We start from the raw sequence: 16928 nt of genomic DNA on the forward strand, positions 1-16928 counted from the left end.
GGGCTCGGCGGGCGGCACCATCCAGGCGGCTGCAGCCCACGGAGCCATCGCCCAGCGCCGGGCGGAAGAAAGCAAGGCACAAAGCGCCCCCAGTGCCCCCCCGCTCCCCGCTTCCTCCTGCGTCGGGCCCCGGGTGTGCAAAGGACCAGCCGCCCGGCCCGCCTCCAGCCGCTTGCACGCACCCGCCGGCTCCCAGGGCAAATCACTGACGATTTAGGCAGGGGGTGGATAAGGTGGGCGCCCCCCGCCGCCCCCGCAGCCATCCCTTACCTCTTGGCCCGTGCCCCTCCTCCCCCCTTACCCTTCTCCCGGTCGGGGTCCATGCTCAGAGGAAAGCCAGTGCAAGGCACCGAGTTAATAGGAAGTCCCAGTAATCACGGAGCAAGCACACGAGCCCCGGTCTCCCTCGAGCAGCAGGCTGGGAAGGCGAGTGCGGCGGCTCTGAGCCTGTCCCCCTCTCCAGTTCTCATTGGATCCTCCCCAGCTCCCTAAATCATTCCTGCCGCTATATCTATCAGGATGCCTAGAGCCGCTCTCCCTACTTCTCCCCGGATCTCCACCAGCTCCTGTGATTGCTGGGTGCAGCTTTCCCTGAGCTCCTTCCTCCCAGCCCGGGCTCGGCAGAGCCCTTCTCCTGTCTGAGGTTCTCGCAGTTCGCTACTATTGCCCACTTCTGCTCGCGGATCATCCCTCCCAGGGCTCCCCCTCCATCTTCTCCTGACAGTTTTGTTTCCTGCCCCCTCCTCCCTTTTCTTCGGGGCTTGGTGGTTCTCCTGCTCTCTCTCACACACGCAGACACACACACACACACGCACAGAGGCGCGCGCCGGGTCTAAGTGGCTGGCGATCCTTGGTGCGGTGCCACAAGGATCTGCTGATCATTTGCACAGTCCCGGCGCCACGCAGGTCCCTCCTGTAGCTCGAAGCTGAAGACCATGGACTGTCCCTTGGGATTCGGGCTGCGTTTTGCTCACAGTCACCTCGCCTCCTGAGCATCCAGCGGGTAAGTTTCTTCCCCATGCATGCTCCTTTCTCACCCAATTGGCCCCTAACCCCCCACTCCCCCGTGCTATTGAGGCATTGGCATTTCAGACTCCTCTCCTCCCTCAACTCGGAGCACTAGCCCTGCTTGCCCACATCCATTAAGACGTCGCTCACAGCCACAGGCACGAAGTTGCAACCTGCCCCGCAATTACTCCCGCAGCCCGTTTACAGCGGGCTGCTTATTCATCAGGCTCACCTGCTGCAGCTCGTGCCTCATTAACCCTTTCCTCAACCCAACACACGCACACACTCACGCACACAATCACCCCCCCACCCCCCCCATACGTAGGTATAGTTACTCACACACACACACACAGCCCGGTACGCAGGCAGGGTCAACCTTCTCCTCTCCATCCACATAGGACACCGGTCCTCGGCAGTAGTCAGGAGGCTGACGGGAGGGCTGGGAAAGTTCCTTCTCCTTCTCCCTGGCATAACAGCGTTGTTCGGGGGGATGCTGAATCGCTCCGAGGAAAAGGGAGGGGGAGATTTCCCAGTGCGATCAGATATACCCTGTGGCTTTGCAAGGCAGGACTTCCTAGGGCTGTGCAAAGCAGGGGGAGCTTGGATAGACTGTGTCCCCCCTCCCCCCCGCTTCCCGGCTGAGTGGCACTCGCAGGGGACACTGGCATCCTAATTGTCTGCTGTAATTCTAGCCAGCGATCCTGGTCGCAACACCCTGAGTGCACGTCTCTATCAGATCACAGCTTCCGATCCCCCCCCCCCCAATCTATATTTTACAGCAGCTCCGGAGCCAGATTCCTTCTTAATAAAACCCACGTTTATTTGCATGCCATGTTCGTCGTTTAAAACCCGGTTTTGATCAGCTGAGGATATTTGCTTGCATGGGGAGGGGGGGCGGGGGGAGAGAGAAGAAGCAGTAGCTAGAAATAAAAATAATGATAAAATGACAGGTGCCTTAAGGATGCCATTTGTGGAGTTACTTCTAACATGGATCTAGCTTGAATTAGACACAGAGATCCACCCACACCCTATAGCGGAAGGTAGGGAAGGGGGTGATAGTCGGCACAAGAAGGTATTAATGAAATCCCACTGATTTGATGGGGCTGTGTATGTGCACTGTAGGATCTGCGTCTCTCTCACATACATACACAAATCACAGGAAGGCACTCACGGTGTGTGAGCAGGTAGATACGCCGGGAGAGGCTCCCGGTTTGGCTCGCTTGCCTGGCGGATGAGAGGAGCTAGAAGATCAATTATCTTTTCAATACCCGCCCCTGAGCCCCTTCCTCCTCCAGATGTTTTATCATCTGGGGAAGGGAGAAGTTAGAAAGCCCCTCAGGTCTTGAGACCCAGTTGAGACCATTCATTTCCCTTTCAGCTTCTTGTAACCAGGCTGACTCTCAACTCTTCTTCCTGGTAATACTTGTGTGCCTTTCCCCTTTAGTCTCCCCTCCAGATTTTCTCACTGCCACCAGGACTGACCATCCCCCTTCTCGGTTCACAAAGGGCTTGTATAATTAACCACATCCCTACCGGGGCTGCTGATTTACACTCCCTCTGCTGCTGCTTCTGGGATTCTCTACCATCACCAAGCAGGTTACTGGGAAGAAACTTTCAGGGCAGTCAGATCCTTTCCCCCTCCCATCCCAGAATATCTAGGTAAGTGCATTTCAGGGGCTCTATCTTGCTGGGTTTAACACCCCCCCCCCCCAATCTGGAGCAGTTGTTTGCAGGAAGCAAAGAGTGACTCTCCTGTGAGCAGCAGCTACAGGGCGGTAGTTAAATGGAAACGATTCGTATTCCCATCTGTGGAATATTTTCCAGGGTTAATGACACTCTGATCCCCCAGTGCCAAAAGGGGGCTGGGGGTGGTAGGAGGGGGCTGGGAGAACATAGCAGCAGGAATTGATTACTAGGAAATGATCCTGTGAATCAGAGTCCTTTGGATCACAGTCATTGTGATAGATGGTGCAGGCACCTCGGAGAGAAAAAAAATTGACAGTTCGGACCATGTGGCTTTTTCATACTGGACTGAAGATGGAAAAAAATAAGGCTTTGCTTACAAACACGAAGTAAATTAAGGCAATTAATGTTCTCTTAATGGGCATTTGCAACCAGTAAGCATGAGGCATGCTTAATAGAGAGGATTCCCATTAGCCTTAATGCTTCATTTCTAGTGTTCAACAGTTCTAACGAGAGGAAACCCAATACTCACTGCTTCATCAGGAGCAATGACTCAGAAAATCTGAAGGCTATTCAGCAGCCTGACATTTTTGCTTTTTAAAAAAAAAATGTTTTTAAAGGAGTCAATAAAATTAACTCCCCAAAGCAGAATGATCTCCAGCTTAGACCCAGAGGAGACTATATAGTAGCTTCCTGTGCCTGGCTTCGGTGGCAAAGATCATCATGAATCATTATCATCATCACTGCCATCATCATTCTCCCCTCTCCATTCTGGACTCTGGTCCTGCTCCAGATCTTCAAAATGATTTTAAATGTTTCCACTGGGAAAGGTAGACAGAAAGATAGAGGCCTTGCAGGAGGAGCTGCTTGGCTTTTATAAATATGCTTCACTAACAAATATCTGATCCTTAGCATTCATCTGAATTCTACTCGGGTCTTCAAAGTTTTGTTTTTCATCTGAGGGGTGGAAGTGAAGGGATGTCAAGGAGGGCAGGGGGCAGGGTTATGGGAGTGTCTGTCTTCTACCAGCAGGAGGAGGGTTTTCCGGAGTGGAGTGAATTGCTTTTGCAGCCAGGCGGTGGCAGAATCGTGTAGTTTCAGATGGTTGGGGTCCTCTTCTTCTGAGTCTCTCACCTTAGAGGTCGCCTTGCTTTGCTCAGTCTGAGGAGCACAGTGACCTGCTGCCTGTACCATCTTGCCTTTCAGTTTAAGGAGAGCGAAAAATCATCCAAGGGATTTGTTGCCTGCTCTCCCACCCCAGCAGATGAGGATGTGTCCACCTGTGTAAGCTTGCCAAGTCTACATGCAGCTGGGAGAGGTTTAGGGTTGACCAGAAAGGGTTAATCAGAGGTTGCAGGCTGTTCTCAGCATGAGTCCTATGTGCACCTCATAGCTATACTAGCCAATCATAGACATCAGAGGTATGAACTATATGTAGCATGGTGGAAAAAGCAAGGTATAGAAAATAGGGTGTAAATTGTCACAGCATACTGGAAGACAGGACTCTTGCCTACTGAGCTCTGTGCCACTTAAAGACCATCATGTATTGAAGCAGGTAAGGGCTTTGTTACCAGCAATCTATAATGTGTCTTATTCCTGCATTCCTGTGTGTTTTCCATGTACATTTCACTAAGTGTTAAATTGCATCCTGCAGTGAATTGCTCCATCACAAACTATTCCAAACCATTTTGATTCGGTTTGATTGCACCATAAAATTGTTACTCTTCTAAAAGGAGAGGAAAAAAAGTGTAACCTGTTATAATTCAATACCATATTTTCCTTAAGATTATATTAGTTTTGAATGTTAATGATTTCTTTTAGAGTCAAAGGAAGCAATATGGGAAGTGTATGTGTGTAGTAAGAAATTCATGACTCTGGCATAAAAATATAATGCATGTGATGAACAAAAAACTGTTGTGTGTGTGGCACTAGCTGCTACAGACCCCTACTAAATAAGGGCCAATTTGAGGCAGACTTGCAATAAAAGATGTATTTTGTACAGACAGAGTTAATTAGGGATGCAGAACTATGTAGCTGGCTCACAAGTTTGAGAGGAGAAACCATAATACATGATTTCCTAGAAACTCTTATGATTTAAAAAAAACCTGGCAGAACAATGTTATTTAAAAAAAATAACCCAGAGAATATGTATTTTTATAAAGCGTGACATTGACACACAAGCATATATAGACAAAACTGAAGTGGTCCTATTTACATGTATAGTACAAGCAGTAACTTGAACAGAGCAACCTCTGTATCTTTCAGAGTTTAGGGAATGCTGCCAATGCTCAGATTCAAATTGTAGCACACTCCTTTTTTTGTTGTTGTTGTTGAAATAAAGAAGTGCTCTTATAGCTGTGTAATATGCTAGGAAGAGACCTTGTCCTGAGAATAGAAATGTTGAAATTATATCTCTATGAATGTAGTGGATGCAGCTGTAGTCTTAGATTCTGTTGCAGTGCTTTCTGTTTAAAAGATATCACGGTTTCATGGAAGAGTAAGTTCCAAATTCTGCCATGAACCATTTTCTCTCTGCATTATATACATTGGCTGAGCAGAAAAAAAAATATTCTATGCTATTTGCAGTAGCTTGATAACCACCTACATTGAGGACAGCTAAGTCCTGCAACATATGCTTAATTCCATATAGTTGCTGTGTTTTGCAGTGTTCACCCCTGAAACGCTGGAGCTCTGAGAATGAATGTTAACTAGGAAACAAGCAGCTGAACATTTTACAGAACTCACTGCAGAAGGCAGCATTTGTACAACAAATAAATAAACTCAATAACTTGAGAACCTTAAAGCAATGTAATCACTGTCCATTTTTTAAAATTTCTGCTGCTGTGTAGTAGAAATACCTATTTCTAGTGCTGTGTAGTGAAAGTCCTACTGAGAAGAATTAATTACCTCAACTCACTAGTTGTTTATGCCACCCTGAGTTTGAAAAGTTACACCTTTATTTATGTAAGTGTACTGACTTTCCATTTCTCTCAAAATTCAAGAGCCACATGATGATTTATGGCACTAAAATAGTTGATTTCATTTGGATTAATTTTAAATCAAGTTATCACATCTGACTTTGATCAGTTTGGACAGCATCTCATTTTGTGAATTCAAAACATACACATGCTTTTTTATTTTATTTTTTTGCCAAGCAGTTTGCTTCCTATATAGTTTAAAAAATCTAGATGGAAAATGAGAAAATCAAGAATTATATCAATTAACTTCTTAATTTTCTTTTAGGAGGTAAAGGTGGGGGAGGGGGAAGTATGAACTTTTAGAAAGTAGTTTCTGGAAATAATATTATTTCTACAATCAATGTAACCTATGCACCCTATTCGAGCTTCCCCCAAAGACTCATCAATCTAAAATTGTGAAATAAACACCAGTTTTTCAAATCACTGGTAACCTTTTTCTGAGAGTGAAATCTCCAGAACTACAATTTGACAGTTATTTCTGAAATCTGTTTTCAAGGTGATCTCAGTAGGAATGAGTACCCACGTGATTCTTAAAATGAACAACTTTATGAAAATGACACTTCACCTTTTTCTAATCCTACACCTTTCTGTTGATATGAGACTGTATCCCTTTACAATTTGCAACAAGGCTTACTCCAACGGCACTTAATTCTCATAACTCAATATGCCTGCTCCAAAGGGCAGGCCTGGTCTTGAGCAATTAATGGAGATAGGAATTTTGCTATTGACTTCAATGAGAACAGGATCAATAATCAAGAGAATAATTTGGACTGAGAAATAGACTTCACTTCTAAAAAGGCTTAGTAACACTATGAAATTACATGTTGTATACACACTGATTTCAGAGGACTTCGCTGGGATAAACAGCATTAAGACAGAAGTGAAGACTTTTGGGTGTATCTTATCATTCATGTAGTTTTAGGTCACATTGTCCAAACGATCTCTGATTTAAATGATCATATATCCGTGTATAGCCTAATGTATTAGAAGGCTCATTTTCAAACATGTGGAGAACCCATAACATCCACTGAGCTGCACATGCTCAGCACCCATGATGATCTAGCTAGAGGTGCTGTAAATTGCAATGTAATTTAAATAATTTTTAACCTTCAGACGAATCACATGTATGTGTATATACACACATGCGCGCACACACGCGCGCACATGTATGTATACCTATATATGTGTATGCGTGTGGTGATTGTTTTGTACACACATAGTACTGTGTTCCATGATCTGGGCAATACCATGCCACCAGCTTTTATGCAGAACTGTCCCATTGAAATGAGTGGACAGTTCTGCTTCAGTCTTTTGGCACAATATAACCTACTGTCAGAAAGAATCATGGATATTCCTAGGAAAAAGCAAAGCTTTGTGTGTTTAACTAATGCACCTTTCACAAAGAACACAGATATTTCCATCTTCAAAAGAAAATTGACCAGGCAATACACACTGCTAGCTAAATTAAGATTATTAAACTGTAGTGGTTTCTCTTATAATGAGGTGAGATCCCATGGCTCTTCAGTCAGGTACCTTTGCTATTGCAATCACATTAATGGCGATTAGAAAATGCTGCACATTTGCAGTAACACCTTCACTGCCAGATTTACAAACGGCTTGCTTAATAAAAGAAGCCATTTCTAAGATATTTGTTGTACACAGCCAACAAAGCGCTGACCTCCACTATTATTTAGACCACTGTTAAATAACATTGCACTTCCATTGCTCATCAGTAAAAAGAATTTTTCTAAATCCCAGTCGCTTAAGGATAATTTATATCATAATTTAAAACCATTATGTATAAACCTGTGCGTTCTAACAACAATACCTGGATTAACAACAGGTATATGCTATCTCCAAATGCAAATACAGAAATCTTAAACTAATTCCATGATTGATATCTCTTGTTTTCAAGTCCATATCTTTGTTTTTAAGCAACTTTACACTCATATTTTTTTTATAAAATGCTGTATGTAAATTCTCCATAGTGGTATTACCATTTGAAATGGAAGGCCACAAGAAAATGTTTTCTTTGCTTTTTTCATATTAAATAGGTTTAGTATTCCCCAGATGTTTTGTGTTTATATAAAAACACAGTATATTTCTTGTTTGATTCATAATTTGAGGTGTTTCATTTTTATTTGCAAATTAAATTTGCTGACCTTTGGTCAGAAATAATCTAGAATATTCCAAGATGCTGCATTCTATGACTATAAAAAGATGGACCAGTAGGTCATACATCTATTTAACCACAAAACAGATTCAATAAGAAAACAAGATTTGTCTTATCATTTCATCAGTGTGCTTTCACTCTGACCTATGGGCTCTCTTGAAAGGCTGATGCTGGAAGTGGCTTCCTTTACTCAGTGGCAGTTTATAGAGGTTTAATACTTTGCTTGATCAAACTTCTTACTCCTTAGTAGCTGTTTCTAGCATTGACACTCCTAATAAGGCTGCCAGCCCATGTAAATGTTGTTGTTGTTGGTCATAAGCTGATGAATTGAGACCACTAACTAATGCAGCTGTTAGATAATAATTACCTTTTTTTGACTACTGACTGAGGATATCATTTAGATCCAGTTGCATAAAGAATTTGTGTCCCATGAATCACCCTTTGAACCGTCCAGTTAAGTGTAAACCAGGTTGCCACATATTAAATAAGGCAATAGTGGATTGTTTCATCTCTGGAGTTATGAATAGGTCATAAAATTCCTCAAGGGCATTTTGGCTTGTTTGTTTTCTGGCAAAAAGAAATATATGAGAAATCTGTGATGGTCTGCATATAAAACCTCCTCCTCCATGTAAACGGGGAAACTTTTCTTATTTAAATTAAGGTTTATACGCTTATTTAGACATTGGAAAGATAAGAAACTTTTGGGCATCTTTTTTTGCACTTCTAAATCAAAACTTTGTATTAGTTACAGCATAATACAGATGATGATTTTTTTAAATTAACACAGATTTAGAGCCATCACATACATCATGAAGTTTAAACAATGTTGTTCAGGTTAACTCAATATTGTTAAAACAATGTTATTAATAATTTTCTTGTCGTTTTGATATTTTCAGACAAGACTCTTACAGAGAAAGAGATTTGTTCAAGATTGTTTAAATAAACCAACAAATAAACTAACATATTTTCCAGAGAAATATGTTTAGGATCAAACTCATGTTTAGGATCAAGGCTTCTTAACAGCCTAGACTAGCTAGCCAATCCTGGTGACATAATTATTATCTCTACCATTCAACCATTCTGGACCATCATCCTGAGACACTGTACTTTGTTTAGTCAACCATAAAGTTCACACTCCTAGACTAATAAAACATTAATAACTCTAACCTGAACATTTAAGACAATCTAGGTATTATTCATATACCAGTTATAGACTTAAAAACCTCTTTGCATCAATAATCCTCCAAAAACAATATAAACTTTTTTTGGGGGGGGTGAAGAACAAACTTTACAGTGACAAAAATATTGCCAAAATATTACCTACATCTGGTGCAACCCTTTTCATGCATAGCATTCACCATACTTTACAGGGGAAGCAGATGACTTGGGTACCATTCTCTATACAGAGAAATTGAGACAGAATTACAGAGACTTTTGCAATGTCAGAAAAGGTCACAAGTGGCACCTAGACGCAGAGGTGATGTGAATCCCAGGGCAGGTATGTAGACCACATAACATGGACTATATGAGAAAAGGTCAGGAGTCACATGACTGGACCAGCAAAATGCTCTGACCCATGGTCTGTTCAATCAGCTAGCAAGTATTCTTGGGTGAAAGCATCTAACATTTACCTCTGTTTGATACTGCTATTTTTAGAACAATCTTTTATTAATAACCAATTCTTTTAACATAATATAACCAGAGTAGGAAAAAAAAATTACACTTCATTAATATGGATACTGGAGCAGATGATTTCTGGCTGACTATGGATCCATATCAGAAATGCTGAGTTTATCTTGCTTTGCTTGGAAGTGAATCCTGCAAGACAAAGTTTTTGATAAGGTGTCATCGTTGTGAAAGTACAGGATTATGTCAGTTACCTGAGTAAAGTGAGAACAGTTTTTCAACAAAGGATCAAACTGAACAACTCAGAAAAGAGACTTTACAGAAAAAGGTGGTTTGGAGCTCATCATTTGAAATGGGAGGAACAGGATTCTGGGAGGAGGTATATTTGAGTAGATAGAAAAGAGCTGAAATCAGTGAGCCTGTTCAATTTCATTTCAAGACAGCCATCTCTTTAAAGCTGGAGCACAAAAAATGATCTCTTTACACTTGATAGAATGCACTGTTTATTTGGCCCTCTTCCTGCAGCCAGAAAACACCCACATGCCATTATTTTCACTCTTCATTACTTTAGAAAAAGTATTAGCACTTTAGCAGCTTCAAGGAAATTCTTTATTATCTGAAACTAAGAAGAGCTAGGTTCCCTCCCTGCCCTCAGAATTTAATTTCCCTCTGAATCTAAAGGTGGAAATTTTGAACAGAGAGAAAAAGCTCCTTTGGGAATAAATTAAACAACATTATGATACTTTGCATTGTTATATAACATCACTTATCTCATGTTCTGAAATCACTCTATGGACATTAATTAATTACTATCTTGATTGTATGGATGGCAATGCTCAGATAAAGAAAGATTAAGGGACTTCCCAAAAGATGCAAAGCAAGTGAACTGTGTTGTGATTCAGAACATGCTGTCCCAAGCTCTTTCCTTCTCATATAAACTGACTAACGAAACTTTTCAGCTTTGGCCTTGAGTTTTTCAGCTTGGGGCCTGATTCAGCATTGACTGCAGTTAATAGTTGTTCCTTTTACTTTGCTTAGATTTAGGCTTAGTCTTCCAACTGTAAGAGGTAGAGCTAATAATTTCAATATGCAGCCTGTGAATATTTGGTTCTCACTGGGAGTGTCCACACAAGATGCTACTGTGCGTAGGAATGAGCTACTGCACAGTAGCATCAGAAAAAAAAACATGCGGGATGGTACTGCTCAGTAACCCCAGTTACTGTGCAGTCATTTAGTACTTGCTTATGCTTATGTCTTTTGCATAACCAAATACTAAAGTCTGCTGCTCGTGTAGATGTGGCCAATTTAACTAAGGATGATTTAACTACCTTCTGTAGAGGATAGGTGCAATTTAACTAAAGGTGAGCATCTGGTTTAGAAGCTGATGCAGGTTGCATAGGTGGATGGAATATAAACCATGACTGTTTTATTACTTGGTAATATAGTTTTATTGTGTATGCTTATGTTTAGCTTATATGTATGCTTTTCACATATATTGGATATGCAGGTTTTAAAAAAACCATATCAGTCCTTTGACTTTCTTGCCCTTCTAGTGGTAACTTTATCATCTAATTTAGGGTGTGGTCTTCTCTGCTAAATAATAAAGGACTCTATCATCTCCCTCATACTGGTGCTGTTACAGGTTACCTTTAAACCATTCTCAATCTGTGGAATGTTAAAGTTAGAAGAGTTTCAGAGCGGTCATGGGGTAAGGCTCAATGCCATCTCTAACCTGCACAGCTATGACTTGCTACTAGAGAGTCTGGACTCTATCAGATCTCTGGGAGCAGAGCCCTGGGGATTAAGTGCAGTGAGAGCATGGAGCCTGGGGAAGCATGCCTCCCTAAGATCCATGCTCTTTCCACTCAGTGGCTCTGCACCTGGTGTGGAGCAGCCAGGAGGTAATTGCAGTAGCATCATACACCCTGGGGAAGCATGTCTCCTGATCTCCATGCTTTTGCAATGCTTGACACTAAGCCAGCCGTCTCCCTTGCCCCCTCCAAGAAAGGGAGGCTGGGGGAGGAAGCCACAGCCTCCCCTTCCCCCCCGCCATCTAAATTCACCTGGCTAGGGAAGGGACTAGGAGATAGCCACCCAGATGTGGGCCAAACACTTAGCACTCTGAGGGGAGGGCCACATGCCTGGATTGAGTCTCTTTTGGCCCTTGAAGCTGGCAGTGTGGTTCCAGGTGGGCGCCAGTCATACCCACTGAGGTGTGGTAGTGTTGGCTTGGAGCCAGTAGAACTGCTGGACAGTAGTGCTTGGGAGGCTGGAAAGTTTGTCAAGGGTAGAGATGCCTGGAGTTGTGCATTCTGGGATGGTAGAAAGCCCTCACCCAAAGTGGCGTAACTTTAAGATGCTTGGAGGATACATAGCACAGTTTAACACCTTTTAAAGCATGGGCACTCCTGTTCCAATGGAACCTGTAACACCAGCCTGGAAGAACCTGCAAATTTAGTTTCACAATCTCTGCTGGTTCACCTCCTCAAGATGCAGAGGCATGGCAGAAGTGGCACCATGTAGCTCTTTGTAAGGCTTTCCTGCTTATGAGGGAATAAATGTATCTCCTCCAGGAAATAAACCACTATGGAGGATCTAATAAGAGTTCCCTAGCACTCTTTCTCTGAACCCCCCCCAAACCACCCCCCCCGCAAAAAAAACAGTCAATGTCATTTCTATTTTAAATGCCTCTAATACCACAAGTTTTAAGGCAGTGCTTGGGCCACACTGTGACTGTCTTTTGTGGAAGAGAAAATAGCGTGTGGAAATATGATTTTATATGCCTTGCAATGCCCAGTGTATTTATGCAGACTAATCTTAGGACAGCAGGTTTTTTAGATCCATTAAATCCATTCAACTTGCATTTGATATCAAAACCTTTCTTTCTGGGGAAAAGGGCCAGCAACTTGACAATAGATTTTAATGTTATTTAAATTTCTGTATATAGATATGTCTTTGATGCAAGTAACACATGTTGTGCTTCTTGTAAAAATCAGAAAGCAAAACAAAATATTTATACCTCTTAAGAAGTGGAAAGACTGACAACTGGATTCTACAACTTGCAGTAGCCTTGCAGCTGCAATCAGTTTCATTTGGACATTGAGAAATAGGACTTTTGGTCAGTATGTATGGACCCTGCAAAACTATCTTTTCTAGAATTTAACCACATTAACCTGTAGGTGCTTAGGGACCATCACTGTGCTCCTTAAGCAAGTCACATTGTTAGTGGATTTTATCCTTCAAAACCTGTGCGATTCAGGGAATGTATTACAAGAAATTTAAAGACAAAGAGCTGAAGCGCAATGTAGATCAGGGGAATCAAACATATGCCTCATGGACTGTAGTGGTCATATTATCCAGCCTGTGGTGTCAATGGTGGGTTTCAAAGTGGCTTCACATGCCATATGTAGCATGGGCTGATCTCAGCCCCGTACACTACATGCATCATGTGCAGCTGATCTGGCATGCACTTTATGTGGAGTGCATGCTGCATGCGGCATCAGTGCCAGGCTGGCTCTGTGTGCTAGATCTGAGTCTAGTCTGAATCATGCCTACATTCTGGTCCCACGTGCCAGATCTAGTCAGGCTCAGTCTGGCACATGGAGCTGGGGCCTGCATGTTGTGCACAGAGCTGGATCCAACACACATGTGCAGTGCACAGGGACAGTCCAGGGTACACACTGAGTCTGGCATGTGCAATCAGTCTGTGGTCCTAATTTCATTCATGGACTGGTCCTGCAGACCACATCCAATCCATGGGGATGGATAAATTTGATAGCCGTAATGTAGATCAAGTAATTTTCCTTCTCTCTCTCATTTTTACATCTTCTCTGTGCATCTTTTATTTTCGCAGCATTTTTGTACCTCACAAAATTTGTTTTCCCTCACTGTATGTTTGTAAATTTGAAGAGGGTAGGCCTGAAAGTAAAGCATTGTGTTCGATCACAGAGGTAGTCTCTGGCAGCATCCTGAATTCCAGGTTAGCACCATAAATCCCATCCTGCCCAAGATGGATATATCTGGTCTTTGTTCAGGACTTTATCCATTCTTTCACTTTCCACAAGAGAACTATGAATCAGTTTAATCTATTTCTGAACAAAGTAGATGGATCAGCGATATGTCTTGGCCACATTATTCAACCAGTTGGCTTCACAATTAAGGGCAGTACGTGGAAGACACAGAACTGCAGTGAACCAATCTTGGGCCGTTACCAAGTCTCTCCTTTCATTTCTATACATTCTTATTCTTCTTTATTGAGAATATAAAAATCAAACAGGAAACTAATTTTTTCAGCACTGTAGAGTCTCTCGAGAAGTGACCTCCTCATTATGATAGGAAAATAAGTGAAATGGTAATTTAAGGGCATTTCCGCATTTTATCATCTAAAATATATAAAATATGTTGGCACATAAAGATGACGTTAGATTAATAAGAATATATGACAACACTTGTGACTTGGATTTTTCTTTGGTCATCAGGATTTGGGACAAAGGATAAATTAGTTATTTTACGAATACCGGGTGTTAAAAAGTCAATGTCATTTATCTATATAGGCAAAAATGATTGAAAGTAGAAGTACAGATGTTTAATAAAATTACAAAGGTTCATTCTCTTAACCACAAATGAATAATCTGGAGTAAGTTTTGTGTAGAGTTAAGGGATAGAAAACTTTTTCAACTATTATTAGCTGTAAGTGATGCAAGCTATAACTATGATCAGGATAATCATGTCTCATATTTTAGATACCAATCAGATGATGGCTCCAGCAGTCTCTTGGTGAGGTGCATTGTATTCCCTTTTCTTTTACCCTAGAGATTTAGATATCACTCATTGGTAGGGACAGAATCCTTGACTTAATGAAACAATCGAGTAACCTGGTATAAAAAACTCTAGAGTTCCTCTCATTCCATATCTTATGATTTGCAAAGTCTCAATTTAAAGGGGCCTTCAGTATGAAGGGGGCTTTAACTGATTAGACTTGACCATTGTATTTTTTTTTTTAACATAAAGCAATCTTATAGTGTTGTTGCTATGACGGTCCAAAAATATGTAAGAAGCAATATTTGTTTGGTCACACCTTTTATTAGACCAATTATATAGTTGGGAGAGATGTTAATCAAGATTTGGGGCACAAAATACATCGGGTCTCTCACAAGTAAATGCTAAATACCAGATTTATAATGCAGACAAAAGAAAACTACTTGGCTATGGCAGAGATTGTGTTTCATTATAGGAAAGCACATTAGCTATAGAAGGCATATATAAGAGAGATAGAGAGATGGCCTGGCAGGGGGAACCCAGGTTATTTTAGAGGTTGCGATATAAATATTTAATAATGTCTACTTAGTCTGAAGAATTTAAGTATAGTACATTCATTCTTCTGAAACTCTTCATCCAGTGTTAGGCACAGTTATGTTGGGTATTAACAAAAAAAACCTCACAGGGCTAAAGGACATGTTCAGAAATCTCCTGTCAACTCGGCTCCTAAATTCCCATACAAACTAACATATTGCTTGCATTCTTGTTGAACCGTTTGCACCACAGCAGAACTGTGGGATGCATGCAGGAGGGCCTCAACTGGCAAAGTGCTTGAAAAGGTTTTTGGAGGAGCTCAATATTAGTCAACGCTTTGCTTCTGTGAAAGTCAAGAAATGCCTCCTATGAACTTCAGTGGGAGCAGAATTTGGCCTATGGCAAATGTTTTTGAAATGCTGACCCTGAGTGCTTAACATGGATATCTTATCTTCCTCCTTCTCAAATCTACTTGTGAAAGAGGCTCTCATACAGCTCTAATAATTATTTTTCAAAGTACATTAAACCTTTATTTTAGGGTCACAGACTCCATTTTCCTTCAAGATTTCCCTATACATAGTTGCTATCTTCTCATAACTCCCACGTAACTACAGTCCCTAAATCAGGGACTTATCCTTATACAGTGCCTCTTAGTTCTGGCACAACTGCACAGAGTGTCCTTTACCTTTAGTATCTAAAGTCCTGCTTTTTAATTTTTTCCCCACAATATCTTGTGCTCTGAGTGATTTATAGTAAACTTGAAGTTACTCACCTTCTGTTTCTCCTGGTTCTCCATTAACTTCTTTCTTATTCAGGGTGTTTGTAAGCATCTCCTTACATATAGCATCAAATAATGCTTTTTGACTATATCAACTGTGGGTTTCTTTTTACTTCCCAAAAAAACAACTCAGGGGCGTGTCTGCATGAGACACTTAACTTCACATTAATATAGTTTACTGCGAAGCAACCATGTGCATCTACACGTGCACATGCTTACTTTGTAGTAAAACTCCCTAATCCCAAGTAAATTTGCTACCTGCAAATGCAAGTAGCAAATTTACTCGGGATTAGTAACAGTGCCATGGCACTTGTGTAGATGCCTGACTAGGAGCAAAATCTGGGGGCAGGAGATAGGCACTCCCAGGGGCAGGGAGCTGTTGCCAGGATGGGCTCTGCCACAGGGGCCTGAGAAGGGACTATGCCCCCTGTCCTGGCATCAGGGAGCTGTAAACCCCCTTCTCCCAGATAGCAATCATGGAGTGAGGGCTGGGAGATCCTTATCCTCCAGCCCCTGGCTCCACCATCACCACTGGGGAGTGTGTGTGTGGGGGGGCGGGGCTGGAAGACTCTTATCTCCCAACCAGAGCTCCACAGTCACAGGGCTCAGGCTGGGAGACCTTTATCCCCCAGAGCTGGCTCCCTGACCGTGTGCCTGGTGCTGGGAGATCCCTACCGCAGAGCTCAGGCTGGGAGACTTTTATCTCTTATAAGGGTCTCTCAGCCTCAGCCCCATGGTCATGGAGCTGGTGGTCATGCAGAGCCCTGTGGTCACAGAGCTGGTGCTGGGAGCTACCTGCTGTCAGGTGCTGGGAAGCTTGTTCCCCCCACAGCTCCATGCTCACAGAGCTGGGAAGGAAACAAGTTCCCCAGCCCCTGCCTTGAATGCCTGGATGGGGACAATGTCCCCTTGTCTTGGTAGCAGGGAGCTTCCAGCCCCTGCTTCCCAATCATGATTGCAGAGTGGGGGCTGGGAGCTTTTACTCTGACTTAGTTTACACCAGAGTAATTCATGTGTAGATTAGCCCAGTGTTTAGAATCATTTTATTTATTAGATACTCTGCCTCTCTCTTTATATTGTTAAATTAATATTCAAGTGCCTCTAAAATTAGGTCTCACGTTATCAACAGGGATCCTGGTTTTCTCTGAGGGGAAAAAAAATCCCAAATGTTCGGATTTAAAGAAATAACAAAATCCAACATTTTTCCATGATTAAAATGAAACGCCACTAATACATGTATTTCATATATGTATATATATTGGTATATATACTAGTGGTGTTTCATTTTAATCATGGAAAAGTGTGGATTTTGGGTTACTTCTTTAAATCAGAATTTTTGTTTGTTTGTTTGTTTGTTTTTTCTCAGATAAAACCAGGCTCCCTGGTTATC

The 16928-nt window shown here is 42.1% G+C and overlaps 1 protein-coding gene across 2 annotated transcripts in view; it reads left to right on the top strand.

The window, feature by feature from the left end:
* The first annotated feature begins 158 nt into the window (after window positions 1-158).
* The window catches only part of BRINP3 (BMP/retinoic acid inducible neural specific 3), a 334303-nt gene continuing 317533 nt past the window's right edge, over window positions 159-16928 (top strand). Inside the window, exon 1 of one of the 2 annotated variants that reach the window (XM_019530987.1) lies at window positions 159-1003. The gene's annotated coding sequence lies outside the window, so the exon portion shown is untranslated. Of the gene's footprint in view, window positions 1004-3799; window positions 4247-16928 lie in introns of those variants that run through there. The other variant, XM_019530988.1, reaches the window with a different exon arrangement.

The sequence above is a fragment of the Crocodylus porosus genome, unplaced genomic scaffold (genome assembly GCF_001723895.1).
Source record: "Crocodylus porosus isolate Cpor-Errol unplaced genomic scaffold, CroPor_comp1, whole genome shotgun sequence".
NCBI classification, from domain to species: domain Eukaryota; kingdom Metazoa; phylum Chordata; order Crocodylia; family Crocodylidae; genus Crocodylus; species Crocodylus porosus.